Source organism: Cryptomeria japonica, chromosome 1 (genome assembly GCF_030272615.1).
Source record: "Cryptomeria japonica chromosome 1, Sugi_1.0, whole genome shotgun sequence".
Lineage (NCBI taxonomy): Eukaryota > Viridiplantae > Streptophyta > Pinopsida > Cupressales > Cupressaceae > Cryptomeria > Cryptomeria japonica.
The window spans coordinates 64,785,896-64,800,812 of record NC_081405.1 but is presented as its reverse complement, the minus strand read 5'-3'; positions in this window follow the sequence as shown (position 1 = coordinate 64,800,812).

Sequence of the window (14,917 nt, the reverse complement as noted above, 5' to 3'; positions counted from 1 at the left end):
TAATCACTCATCTCACAACTTTCATGCTTTTGTGGCATATAGTCTCGATACCTTTCACAAATTTATGTCCTGGATTGACACATAGACCAAGATGAATCTAATTGTAAATTCTTCTTATTCTTACCCCAATTTTGACCTATCAACAGGCAAGCCATATATATTCTAGTTCCATTTGAAATATTTTGGGGAATCCAAATGAGTCATATGTGAAATAAAAAAAATAAAATTGATATTTATTATTCATGAGAGAATACTTGTGTCTCCTTGGGCCTTTTTGAAATTTTAAAGGGTATATATTAAATATTAATTTTTAAATAGCATGATAAGGTGTGAAGAGGGTTGCTATTGAAAATATTTTTTTCATATGATTAAAGGGAAATTTTTTAACTGGAGCCATAATGACATTTTGAATACATATCATGGTTACAAATATTTCTTGTATCTTTGAGACTATTTGTACTACACTTGAGAGTGTTTGGAAAATTTTCAATGGCTCAAATGTGGAATCAAGTAAATGGAATTTAATAGGGTATACCAAAGGCTGGAGAAAATGGAGGTGTAGCATCATAAATTGTCATCGAGCCAATTTATACCTCATACTTGTACCCCTACTTTAGTGCATCTCCCCCTTATCTCCTATCTGGGTCCATTTATTTCCTTAACTCCCAACTTTTATGCCTTATGCACCTACCAAATGACTCTTTGGAAGTGTGTGCTCCTCCTTGGGCCTTGATTTTGGTCCCTGATTGAGGAGTACTAGGGCACCACTAGTGCCTTGGTCCACAAGCAGAGTATCCAGCACTCTGGTTCATCTCTTTGGGGCCCAATTTTTATGGAGGGGACGAGACCCATCTCTCTAGTGAGAAATGAATTTGATGGAACAATATGACTATTGGAGGTTGCCCTAATCAGTAATTTTACCTAGATCCTCATATATAAGTGCATTTGATCAACTTAATTCAATCCAAGCATCATAAGTATTTGACCTAAAGCATTCAAGCATTGAAGAGTTCATCATCAAGCATTTTTAGAGGTCTTCAAGGTTGCATTCAATCATTTTGGAGCAAATTACAACATTCATATGCAAGCAAGTGCATGTGATTAGGTTCTTGTCATGTTCATGTCATTTCATACAACATATGTGATTACAATAATGAAATAAAGCATCATTATCAGTCATTGTCGATCTGAGGTATATCCTTCCATTATTTATTTCAGTATTTGCAACATTTCATTCAAGTTTAATCCCTAAACTGGGGTTTGGCTTAGGAAAACCCCTATTTCCAACTTATTTCCCCTTCTTTCTATGTGTAGGAAGTAGGTACAGAGTTGAGATCTTCAAGATAATCTTTATTTACAGAGACAAATCTTTCCCCCATTAGAGTGCGAAAAGTTGGGCAAACTGAGCGACTAGCATACCAGTCCTAACAAATTAGGAGCTCCTTCTTGGAACAAGTCCAAATCCTCTTACAATCCTTAGATCCAGGTTTGTGGCTTGATTTGACCATTGTAGCTCACTAATTACGTATTTTTACATCAATTCAAACACATTTACCCTAATTTAAGCATCTTCAATAAATCAATTCAACTCAAGCAAAGAAAGGGGGTACATTCCAATTCCCTAGAATTATATTAGTATTTAGACCTCACAGTTTTACATTAATCTAATTCATATCTTTGCCTAATGTAATGGTACCCAGGTCATAAATTAGTGGTTTCTTCCTTCTATGGTGGAAACCCTAAATTTTTACCATTATATTTTTGGTGAACCCAACTCCTTACACCTTTAATTCTGATTTTTGATCTTAGATTTGAGTGTTTATTCAATTTAAAATTCAAATTTACATTTATAAATTTAATTTCCAATAGAATTTTAAAAATTTAGAGGTTGAATTCATAAAAAACTCTAATTTTTAATACTAAAATTGAGATTGTGGGTTGTCCAATTTGGATTAATTGTTTCAGATCTGATTTAGAAACATTTCAAAATTCATATTAAATTTAGTGATCTCATTTTAATCAACTTAAATTTAGTGGTTTAATTCATAAAAACCCTAATTTATTTTGGTTAATTGGATTTGTGGGTTACATAATTCATCATTTTAATTTTCAAATCTGATTTTAAAATTTTAATAATGGCTCATAATATATCTGATTTATTTTCTAATTCACATATGATTACTTTACTTTTAACTTATATTTATCATAATCATGTGTTGGATAATAACTTCTTTCATTTCACATTGCTTCTTTTCATTCATAGCACTTTGGCATATTTTATTTTTGGAATCTCAAAATTTATTCCTTTTAATCAATTAGATCTCAAAGCTTTCATTTAAAGTGCATGCTGCTTTATTGTGACATTTTTAGGAAAATGCATTACATATATTGATCACATTAAAGCTTTTGTAGATCCCAATCCTAGAGATATTCATGGAAAACTTAATACTTGTACCTCTCCTAGGGTATCCAATGCGAATGAAGAACAAGCTAATTATCCTATCAATGATCTCTATAAAGGAGAGAAAGTATTGAAGCGAAAAATGGCACCATCTTCCTCTCATGCACACACCCTAATGCAAGAGGGGCCAATATCAAAATATTGGTGTTTTAATCTCTCTAGATCCTCCTTATTCTCCTAGAGCCTATCTTAGTTATTAAAACAATTGTAGATAAGATGATGTTATGCATTTCATTCATGATCTATCTCCCAACATAACATTAAGAAAAGATGAGGCCTTAGATGATAAGGATCTTCCTTCCCAATCTACCAAAGAGGATATGCACGATGAAACAAAGGAAAATCCTCCACAAAATATTCCTTCTTGATCTACTTATCCCTTTGTTCCTTCTAAGAATGCTTACACAAAAAATTTCAAATAAATTTATTATAATGTTCCTCCCCCTTTTCAATTAAGAGATTCTCATAGGAGTGGCTTTAACATAATATCCAAACAAGGTTTTAGAGGACAAGGACTTGGAAAATTTGAAAGAGGAATTAGATTCCCTATAAACCCTCATATAAAAACTAGCACAAAAGGCCTAGGACATGATAATAAATCTTTTATGGATGACCTCCTTAGAATTCAAGACTTCAAAGCCCACCTTGCAAGACAAAAAACCTATGGTTCGGCTAAAAGTGTTTCTTCTTCAAAACCACCTTTTTATTCATATCACCAAACTAATTATCACACTACCAATGATTGTCCTAATTTCCAAAATGGAATGCAAGGACTCATTGATAGAGGCATAGTAAAAATCATAGATGACAATCCTTCTTCTTCTAACAATCCTAATTCTACATCACAACAGACAAAACCTATTCCTATTGATGATCAAGAAAGGTTAGCAGCTAGAATCTTTTATGAATTAGAGTATTACAAGAATGTTGTTTAAAAATTCATTTTGTGAAGTTTAGCAAAAAGCTTAAAGAAGGAAATGAGTATTGTCTATTTCATCATAGTTATTGTCATTCTCTTGGAAAAAATAAAAATTTATATAATTTGTTCAAGAACAATTTGATAAGGCTCAAATAAATCTTTCCATTGAAATTGCTCTCTTTATTGGTGAGGAAGTAGTTCCTAAGCACTCTTCTCACCCTCCATGTCGCTCCTCACCCTATGACACAAGTAGTTAACTTAATTTGGGGTTCTTTGTCATAAGAGGTGATGATTTTTCAATTTCAAACATCTTGTGGCAGCAACATGATTCATTCTTGCTTCTATACTCGGGGGCCAAGGACCTTATCCTTTTCTTTCTCTTTAAAGTATCACTATTCCCTTTAGGGGTTTCATTTTTAATATCATTTCTTACATGAAATGGTATGTCTCTTATCCCTCCTTGGGGGAGTTTGTGATATTTCTCTCTCTCTCTCTCTCTCTCTCTCTCTCTCTCTCTCTCTCTCTCTCTCTCTTTGAAGATTACTTCTTCTTTATAGTTGAATTTTACATAAATTAATGTCTTTTCTTACATTGAATATTCATGTGAGTTTATTTTGCATTTTCTTATGTCTAATCTCTCCTTAGTGGTTTTGTAATTCTTCTCATTGTCCTTAAAATTGGGGGTAAATGATTTTCTTTCTCTCTCTCTCCTATCCTTTCTAAGGATCTATTTTTCCTTTGTTGAGTGGTGTTTCCTTAGGTTTGATGTCATTCCTTGTGTGAAAGTATTTTCTCAAGGATTCTCTCTTATTCAAGAGGTGTATGTCCTTGGCTACAACCTATTTTTCACTTGTAAATGTATATATCATAATTTACCCCTCACATTGGGTCAAAAGTATGTCATCCTTCATCAAGAATCCCTTTCACCCAGCAATAGGGTAAAGGTATGTAAATTCTTATTATTGTTCCTTTCCTTTGGTAGAAAATATTATGTTTGTTCAAGAACTCCTCTTGGCACTAGATGCCTTTTGAGAAAAGATATCTTCTCCTCTGAGGATCATCTTTACATTTTTTTTGCAATATATCTCTTTTTCAACTATCTTATCCTTGCTTGTAAAATTATTCCATCTTTAGCTTAGATTTATGACATTGTTGCCTAAATGATATCTCCTTGGTGTTGAAGGTGGGTATCCTTGTTCTTAGCTTCCTTAAGACAACAAAATAGGGCTATGTTGACATCTTAAGGGGGGGGCACCCATATTGCCCTCCTTGTATTATATTGTACCATATTTTTGTATGTCTTAAATGGGGTGTTCATTCTTGAAACCAGAGAAAACAATCTTATACAAGATGTTTCATGCCTGAAACTAGACATATCATTTGATATATGTCCTAGACAAGGTGTTCATTCTCAAAAGAAGAGAAAAGAAACTCTTACACGAGACATCCTCGAAACAAGGCATGTATCTATCTCAAATGGGGTTACACACTCTTGAAACCAAAGAAAACAAACTCTTAAACGAGAGGTTCCTAAAACCAAACATTCACCCCTTGGCATTTACACTTTCACCCCTTGGCAGTTGCATTCGCATTACATTTCTTAAACAAGTTGAATCACACTCAAAATTAGAAGAAATAAAGTCTTACACATGATGCTATATACACTTGAAACTAGACATCACTTGCACACATGCATGAGGATGAGTGGAACTAGGAGATCACAACTAGACTATTTCTACTCTCCTCCCCATCATGTATCACCTAGAAAAAAATATCTGGGGGCAAGTATCCATGCCCTTTCTCATCATTCTTCTCATTGATCACATAGAAAAACACATCTAGTGTGTATCAGTGCTCTCTCTTTCCTTCTTCTTATAAGCTCATAGCTTTTCTATTGGTGGTTCATGGATGATGCATGCTTTTCTCTTTTATGTGATCACTTGTGTTCTTGAGATTATATTTTTCAAGAATAATATTAGTTGTTGATAAATTTTGGTATCGAGGTTGCTTTGGATAATTGACTTGAGGTCCTATTTCTGGTCTTTATCTTTTGTGTTTTGTGTGTGTTTTGCATTTTTTTATCTTTGTTTGCCTTTTGTATTTCTATCTTATGTGCCCTTGCATTCATTTGAGTGAGTTAAGATCCTAATATTGGGGGATTAGTTCCTTGAGATTAGTGATGTCTTATACTCCTTGTGATTGTGCTCCTTTGCTTCTCTCTTTCATCTCTCTTCCATCTACTTTACCATGAGAATTTGCATAGGCTCATACTCCAATTAAAGTGGTGGCTAAGTGTAGCATTGTAAATTGTCACCAAGCCAATTTACACCTCATGCTTGTGCCCCTACTATAGCACATCTCACCCTCATCTCCTATCCAGGTCCATTTAGTGCCTTAACTCTAACTTTTATTCCTTATGCACTTGGAAAATGACTCTTTTGAAGTGTGTCCTCCTCCTCGAGCCTTGATTTTTGTACTTAATTGAGGGAGACCGAGGTGCCACCAACACCTTGGTCCTCCTCTTTGGGGCCCAATTTTTACGGAGGGGGTGACACCCATCTCTCTAGTGGGAAATGAAGTCAATGGATCAATATGAACCTTGGAGGTTGGCCTAATTGGTAAATTGACCGAGATCCTCATATATAAGTGCATTTGATCAACTTAAATCCATCCAAGCATCATAAGTATTCAACTTAAAGCATTCAATCATTGAAGTGTTCATCAATAAGTATTTTCATAAGTCTTCAAGGCTACATTCAATCATTGTGGACCAAGTTACAACATCCATATGCAATAATCTGTGTGTGATTAGGTTTTTGTCATGTTCATGCCATTCATAAAACATATGTGATTACATTCAAGAAGTAAAACATCATTATAAGTAATTGTAGATCTGCGGTATATCCTTCCATTATTTATTTCAATATATGCAACATTTCATTCAAGGTTAATTCCTAAACCAGGGTTTGACCTAGGCAAACCCCTATTTCCAACCTATTTTTCCTTCTTTCTATGTGTGGAAAGTAGGTACGGAGTTGTGATCTTCAAGCTAAGATTTATTTACAAAAACAAATCATTCCCCCATTGGAGTGCAAAAGTTGAGAGAACTAGAGTGATCAGCATATCGGTCCTGATAAATCAGGAGCTCCTTCTAGGAATAAGTTTGAATCCTCTTACAATCCTTTGATCCATGTTCATGTCTTGATCTAATGACTGTAGCTCACTATATATGCATTTTTACATCAATTCCAACACATTTGCCCTAATTTCAACATCTTCAACAAATCAATTCAACTCAAGGGAAAAAAGGGTACATTCCAATCCCCCTAGAATTAGATCAGTATTCAGACCTCTTAGGTTTAGATCTGTCCAATTCCTATCTTTCCCTAATGTAATGGTGCCCAATTCATAAAATAGTGGTTTCTTCCTTCTATGGTGGAAACCCTAATTTTTTCACCATTACAGGAGGCAAGAGGAAATTTACCACCCCAAGCTAGCTTCCTGCTCAAGGATGGTTTATTGCACTAGAAGCTCCTTATTTGTGTCCTTGAAGAAAAGAGGAGGCTTGGCATAATGTTTGTCCTTTGAAAGAGAAAGGAGGGATTAGCTTTTTTTTTTGGTGTACTTGGTGAATTCACATTTTCTTGTTGATTTGTATTGTAGAAGAGATATTGTTTCCACAACACTTTGAGGAGATGTGGAATTTTGGAGGAAATATGTCTCATTATGTACAGAGGTTGGGAACACTTTATATTCTCTCATGTTGTGCAGATGGTTGCAAGTTGCATAGTTAGGAGATTCACTAATGAAGTCAGTTCAGTGTTTCCTAGATGAACGGGGATGATTGTTGAAGGAACTTCATCAAAGTATTGAGAAGGATTGTGTTCAACCCTTCTTATGTTCCAATTTATTTTGGAAAATTGTAATAAGGTGGCAATGATGGAGTATATTACACTAAGTCATAGGTTAGTTTATATTAATAAATGAAAAAGGTAGGTTAGCTTGGGAAGTTATTCCTATAGACAGAGTTTATATGAAAAATAAGGCTTTATAAGCCACTAGATTGTAATGCAAATGTCATCAATTTCATTACAGATTAATCAATACAAAATTTTGTATGTTATGTTAGTTTAATATTTATTTTTAGCAATGGTTTTGATCACATTACATCTATGTTAACTCTACCATTTTCAATAGCTGAAGTAACTTGCAAATTGTTGCTATTAAAATAAATTCATGTTGTTATTGAAACTAAAATATTTTTGAAGATTTAATTTTACTCTCTAGTGCTTTTGAAGTCGACAAAAACAATCTCTTGACCTTTTTATCTATCCAAATGTGCTATTTGACATAAAATACACACACAATGAAACTTTCATATCAAGCTATCTTATTTTATTTTTCATGGGTTATGATTACTTGTGAATAAAAATGTCCCTACATCAATATGTCTAATAAATAAATTGTATCATGAGCTTGGGGTCCATAAATGTTTCTTTAATGTCAAAATTTTCATGACCTTAGTTCTTTATTGTTATGAAAATGAATTCATTGTGCTTATAGTTAGATAGTTTGATGATGCTCTAGATAGATAGAGTGTAAATAGATGAAATTGGAGATTGTTATTCAATTCTTGATTATGTTGATAATTTTAATTTTAGCTTCATCTTAACTAAAGATGATAACCTTAAATTGATACTTTTTCATATGAACATCACTAGAATAAATGTATATCATCATTTTGATGTGTGATTATTTACCTTCAAACAACAAAATTTAAATTTCGTTTATTTTATTTGAATAAAATTATTATAATATAATCCATTTAATAATAAAAAATATTTGTTAATAATAATAATTTAAAATACCATCATAAGAACTGTGTAAACACGACTTGTTTGACTAGATTGTTATCCTCTCTTTCCTACATTCTAAATTACGATTTGTTGGAACTAGCCTCATAACCTAAGTCGTAATTGAGGCAATAAACCATCCTTCGAATGGTGAGTGACTAATAATAATCCGTCCAAGAAAGAGTGGGAGGCGTAGTATAACGGTTCACCTCTGTTGTTGTGTTTAAGACGGATTTTGCAATGGGAGGAGGGAGTTGTTCCTTTTGTTGGCGTCTAGAATGGTGAATATGAGAAAATTCTAAGTTGTTTAGTACTAACGAAAAGGGAGAAAAGATTAGCTGGTCGTGGGATAAGAAATCACGGTTAAGATTTCAGAGGCATGGAGAGAAAATAGAGGTGGAGTCTGACGATAACATCACATAGGCCGTGATAAAGGACTAAGAGTGCGGCAGTCGAAGTCAATGGGAGTATTAACAAGAAGGATATCTCAAAACGAAGGGCGAAATACGTGATTACAGGAAGTAACGGCGGGAATGGCGGGGGAAAAGGAAGGAGGAGAGGAGGGGGAGTCATAGAAATTGGGGGGAGTCATAGTAGTCGTCAATCCAAATCATAGGTAGACGTAACCACGGCCGACACTTCTCTATCCAAACAACCAAGGAAAAAGCTCTCTTGTTTGTGCATTTGCATTAAGACTTGCTAGGGAACCCCCGTTACTTGGAAGAACATCCAGTATTGCTAACATTGTGAAACAAGGAGAAGAGTTAGGATGGATTAAAAACCTTCCTTGTAGGGCAACAAGGATTGGCAAAACATTACCATTGCAAGGGAATTGGATAGACAAAAATATATCAGGTGCCGCTGAGCGGTACGGATGTTTATAAGTAATGTTTGCGTATTATTTATAGTAAGTAAAATCATTTTTTTAATATTACCATTAACTAATTGATATTTACGGAGGCCAGCGCTGCTTATATTGGGCTACTCATGGCGAGCAAGGAAGGGTTCAAGCGGGTTTGGTTGGAGAATGATTCATTTAACATCGTCAAATGCATTAAGGGATGTATGGTGCCTAACTGGACTATCTCAAACTTAATCAAAGATTGTCTTGAAATGATAGCCAGCCTGGAGGATTTCAAGATTACGTACATTTTCCGGGAAGGAAATAAATTGGTGGATCATTTGGCCAACTTGGTGGTGGGTAACGTGGCGGTTAAATGGTGGAGAGGAGAGGAAACTTTCCCGAAAACCCTGTGCGACCTAACAAGAAATGATACCAAGCTCTATGCCGTTTCCAATGAAATTTATGATGAAAGATTATGATCGGATGGGAGTCGTTGGGGTGGTATTTCGAATTATTACCGCTTTGAGAAGTGTAAGAATGTTTAGTTTGCCCTGTTTATGGTTTGCTTTCCTCCTGGTTTTTCTGGAATCTCTGTTTTGTTCGAGCATCAGAATGGGAGGTGAGAAGAATAGGTTTGAACCCACAACCTATGATAAATGGCAAAAGAACAAGGAGCATTGGGAGGAAATATCTAATGGCGGGATAGTTCCTTTTTTGGAAAGACTGTATGGTAATTCGACCATTGTTATGGAAAGCTTTGTCAAAGGGTGGATTAAGGGTGTGCTAACTGCCTTTGGTGCATAGTTTCAAGTTTACAAAAATTTGGTTGCCACTATTACGGGCCTGGATATGAAAGGCAAAAAATTCTATAGAGACATGAAGTCGGGTGAGGAGGCTATTGCTATCTTTTATGATAAGGAGAAGGAAATACTGAGGGTTACAAAGATGGTGGATGATGACTATAACAAGAAAGAGTTGATTTCCCTCTGGTCTACTATGGCAAAATTTATGATGAGGTACATCACCCTGGATGGTAGATATCCTAGTATTTTTTCTCATCATTTTACTATCTTAAACCATTTTAGGCATGGTAGATTGATTTCCATTCCCTTTTATCTAGTTTCGTCCTTGGAGAATAGTTTAGTTAAACACTCTAAAAATCAGGATAACCATATGATTCATGAAGGGCTTATCTTGTTGATTATGGAATACGCCCAGGCCCATGAAATGAAACCCTCCCCCAAGGATAAAACCCACATTTCCTTTTCTAACCCTGATGTGCAGTTGGTTTCTAAAATGAAAATGGATGAGGATGATAGTGGTATGGCTATGGACTAGCGGGATATCAAGGATATGGAGGAACCTGAGTATAAAACAAAAATTGAAGGGGAGTTTATGGTGACCCTGGGAACTCATAGCAGTAGGAAAACCAATCCCCCAAGGTGGGCGGCTAGTAAGTTTAAATCTAGCAGTAGGAAAATGCAAGACCTGGAGTCTCCCACCAAAAAGAAATTGAAACTTACCAAATCTATTAGGTCCAAAACCCTGGACCACGAGATTAGCTTAGACATCCCATCAAGGTGGATGATGAGATACAGGGGAGTGTGATTAAGGAAAATTGGAGTATGAGGGAGAATTTTCTATTGGAGGTTACCAAAAGTCAGGAGAAATGTTGGAAGTGGGTGGAGAAGGAAATTGGATCCGTAAAAGATGGGATTAAAGGTATTGTTGACACCTTCACAAAATCCCTTGGGCCCAACAAGTCTGAGATGATCATGAGTATGATCAAGAAAATTTTGCAGGATGTGAAAACCATGAAGGTTAACCAAGAGTGCAGAATTGAGAAGGTGGAAGAGGATGTGAGTGAGATTAAGGAAAACCTGAACAATATGATAGAAATCAGTATGCAGGCGATGAACAATAGTGTTGATGGCTTGGAAAAGATTAATTCCATGATGACTGATTATAGAACCAGGACCATCGCCAGTTACCCTCCCATGGGTGAAAAGAAGAAAAAGATTGCTTCGGAGGGTGAATAGAGTGCTATTTTTGGGAATATTAGTTTAGGTCCATGTACTAGAACCAAGAGCCGGAGCCAAGACCAAGGAACCTCCAGATTCATCATGGAGGACTTGGAGAAGATTAATAGGAGTATTATTCAGAAAAACTCTAAATTGATGCACTCTCTTAGTTGAGGGCATGGTCTTGTTTTTTGGTTCTATTTTTTTGTTTTCTGTTGTCAGTCTATGTGGGGCTAGTCCCCTACTCTGCTTAGTATTTTGGTCTAGATGGTTGCTGGCGTTGGTTTGTAATACTTTGCGTTTCAAGTCCCTATAAAACATGTTTATCTTTATCAAAAACTAACTGATATTTGCGTCACAAGCTTGTGTAGGAAAATTCTGTTAGCACATTCTTCTATATAAAACTTTCATAACATTACTTATGTTTTCTTCTAAAATTATGAACTTTCATGTGTATAAGTTAACTTGGCAAGTATTAGATGTAAATTATTCCTACAATTCTAATCATTTTTCCATTCAAATCAAAGTTCAAATAACAAATTATATCCAAAAATAGGAGTGGCGAGAAAAATATGTCATATTCTTGAAAAAAAAAGATTACAAAATGACTACAATGCATAAAGACATGTTTTATGGAAATAAAAAAGATGCCCTAAGGTAAATTTAGCAAGACTAAAGAAAAAGCATGAGGAGCTAAATAAAGCTCAACTGAAGCTAAACTAAAGAGCCACTAAGTGAACTTAAGCAAGAAAATATATCTAAAATTAAATATGCTCTGGCAATTGATTAAACATGTTTTCTAAATTTAAGAATTTATATGGATAAGAATGCTTAATTTTGATTACAATATTGCTAATAAGATTACTCTTGAATATGAATTTTATATTAGATTTCCATGTTTGACTTTGTTGACAATAAGATCAAGACATCAATGGTTTGTAGTTAATCCTTGTATAACCTTCAAATATTTTGAAAACCACTAATTATTTTTATTAATTTAGTTTAAATTAACCTATCAACATGGATAACCCAACAATAGAAAAAGGTATAATATTTCATGAGTGCATAAAAAAAATTGAATGCTTGTTTAGTACAACATTCTTGACAACTCTTTATAATGTATAAGTTTACAATTGATATTATATTCTAGATAGAAAATTTTATTCGTATTCTTAATTGCATATAGCATGTTTATGTACTTAAAACATGTCCTTTAATCTTAATTATCATTGTCATGTATAATTTGCACCTAGTGATAATTTTTTTTACTATTAAATTATACTAAAGCTATGCCTTAATTAACATGACCAATGTTCTAACTAATTTAGGCCCTCTCTCAATTTTCCTTCTTCTTTGGATTAAATTAGTACTAACATGACTAGTGTATTTTCATTTATCTACTATTGTAATTGACTTGTAGGATCACCCATTTTGGCTTTGTAGACCAAAAGAGTAAAGGAGTTAACTACTTTTATTAGTTGGTCCATAGTTACTTATAATCTAATCATACGATTCTTTCTTTAGAGAAAGGTCTTCAGGTCCATCCTTCAAGATTATTGGGTATGAAATTTTGATCACCAATAAAACATCCACAAATACCAATTTAAAAAATAAAATACTTGTTTCTATGAATTATTGCATCCAAATTTTTGGAAAATGTTATTTTCTAAAATGCCTCTACACAAAATTCTCTTATTTAGGTTATTTAAAAAATTGTTTATTAAAACGTATGTCAAATGAACAAAATTGATAATCCCATTTAAAATAATGAAAACACTTGAAATGATTCACCTAATCTAATAGATATCCAATAGGAAGAGTATATATGACAAAATAAGAATAATATTGGGCTTGAAAAGAATTTACTAATTATGGCTCTCAAATATGAATATTTTTGTATCCCAAATGATTTAACAATTCAATAGTAGAATGTTTTCTTAATCGATAAGAAGAAAATGATAAACTAGATTTCCAACTAAAAACAAATTAGTAACTTGTTAGTGAGTAAAATATAATGACAAAGCTACTTAAATGTATGAAATTGATAACAAACTACAAAAATATATATAGGATAAATATTGGTCCTAGATAAGCGTTATTGCTTTGAGCATATTTTTTAAAAGGATAAAAAATTCTTTCATGCTAACTCAATAGCTAAGTTGTGCTCAAAGAGGTGTTAATTTTTATTTTTTTATATGATTTAAGTGTTAGATTTTCTTAAACTTATGTGATGAACTAAATATAATTTCTTTTGTAGAGTTGTTTAACTTCTATGTTCTTAAATTACTCTAGAAATTTTATTTTTGTTTACTTTTAACAATGTTAACAAATGACTTTGAATAATTCCTCCAATGACAAAAATGAGTGGGAGCGGGAGTTCGAGGGTTTCTTCTGTAGATGGAGATGATGCAGGGGATGAAGATGGAAATGGCGACACTCTTTTCTTTCACCCTATTCTTCCTCATGCCTTGGCTCTTGCGGGGCTTTCTTCCTGGTCGGCGATGGTGTTTGGGTTTATTGACTGCAGATAATGGGGGGGCGAGTCCTCAGTGCTATAGGATGCGCCTATCTTGCATCTTGTTTTCTTTTGTGTCGTTCTTTCTGTGGTTTGTGGGTTTCTTCCTTGGTTTTCCGCTACTCTTCTCAGTGGGTTTGGAGGTTTGTGGTCGCTCTCCTTGGGCGACGGTTTTTCTATTTGGCTTCCCCTGCCCTCTTTCCTCTTCTCCATGGGGAGGTGTTTCTGTTATGGGAGTTGGTTTTGTCTAATGGTTGTTTCTCTTGTAGAGATGCTCATGGCTAAGGAAGGGGGTGTTGTGAAACGGGCCATGCTTGGCTGCAATAGGGATATTTGGGATCTAGGTGGTTTTTCCTTGGATTCCAATGTTTTTGTTCTCCTTTTGGTTCGTTCTTGGGGGGCTCTTCCTCCTTCTTGGATTTGGGTTGTGGGGCTGCAGGGGACCTTATGCCCTATTTTTATTTCTTCACTATTTGCCCTCCTACTCCTATTTCTATCACTCTTTCCTTAGCCATCTAGTTTATTTTCAATATTTCCTTTTGAGGTGGTCCCGTGTCATATTGAGGTTGAGATGATGGGTATTGGAAATATGCAGTTCCTATTCAAGTGTAGACGATGGTTGTGATTCTTGTTGGTAGAAGTTGGAGGGAGGCCTTGGAGGTTCTGTATCTTGTTTGGCTTGGATCTGAGTGTGAGCTCATTGTTCTCTTCACCCATTTGCTCCTTATTGAGGTGGTGATACTGAGGGAGGGCATTTTATCAGATCCAGGTGCTTCCTCTTCTATTTTGGAGGATCTTTTTCATGAGGCAGGTGATTTTCTAGTTGTTGGATCTTTTCTTTAAAGCTCTTTTATGTCTTCTCCTATAGAGGTGGAGAGTGTAGTGGTTCTTTCTTGTATGGATGCTATCTTGATTAGGCCTTTGTTTCAGCTCAAGGTGGTTGAGGGTACCACTTCAAAACCCTTTGATGTGGTTCTGGGAGCCATTTCAAAACCCATTTTTAAGGTTAGGGAAGCCTTTCAAAATCCCTTTGTTTCTAGTCAACTTGTGTTTATTCACCTTGTCTTATCTTTTCTGGCTATTTTGTTGTCTGAAGTCTTTGTCTTAGGTCAAGGGAGCTGAGAACATCCCTATTTTTTGGCTGAGGATGCCTGCTAACCCTCATCATTTTCTCATAAGTTTGAGGCTATAGCCTAGTTGGTGTGGCCAGCATGATTTGTATTGATTATATCTTAAGTTTTTGGTTGATTCTTTTTGCTTGTGGCAGTGTTGGTGTTTGGCTGGCTTTATTTAGCTCAGTTGTG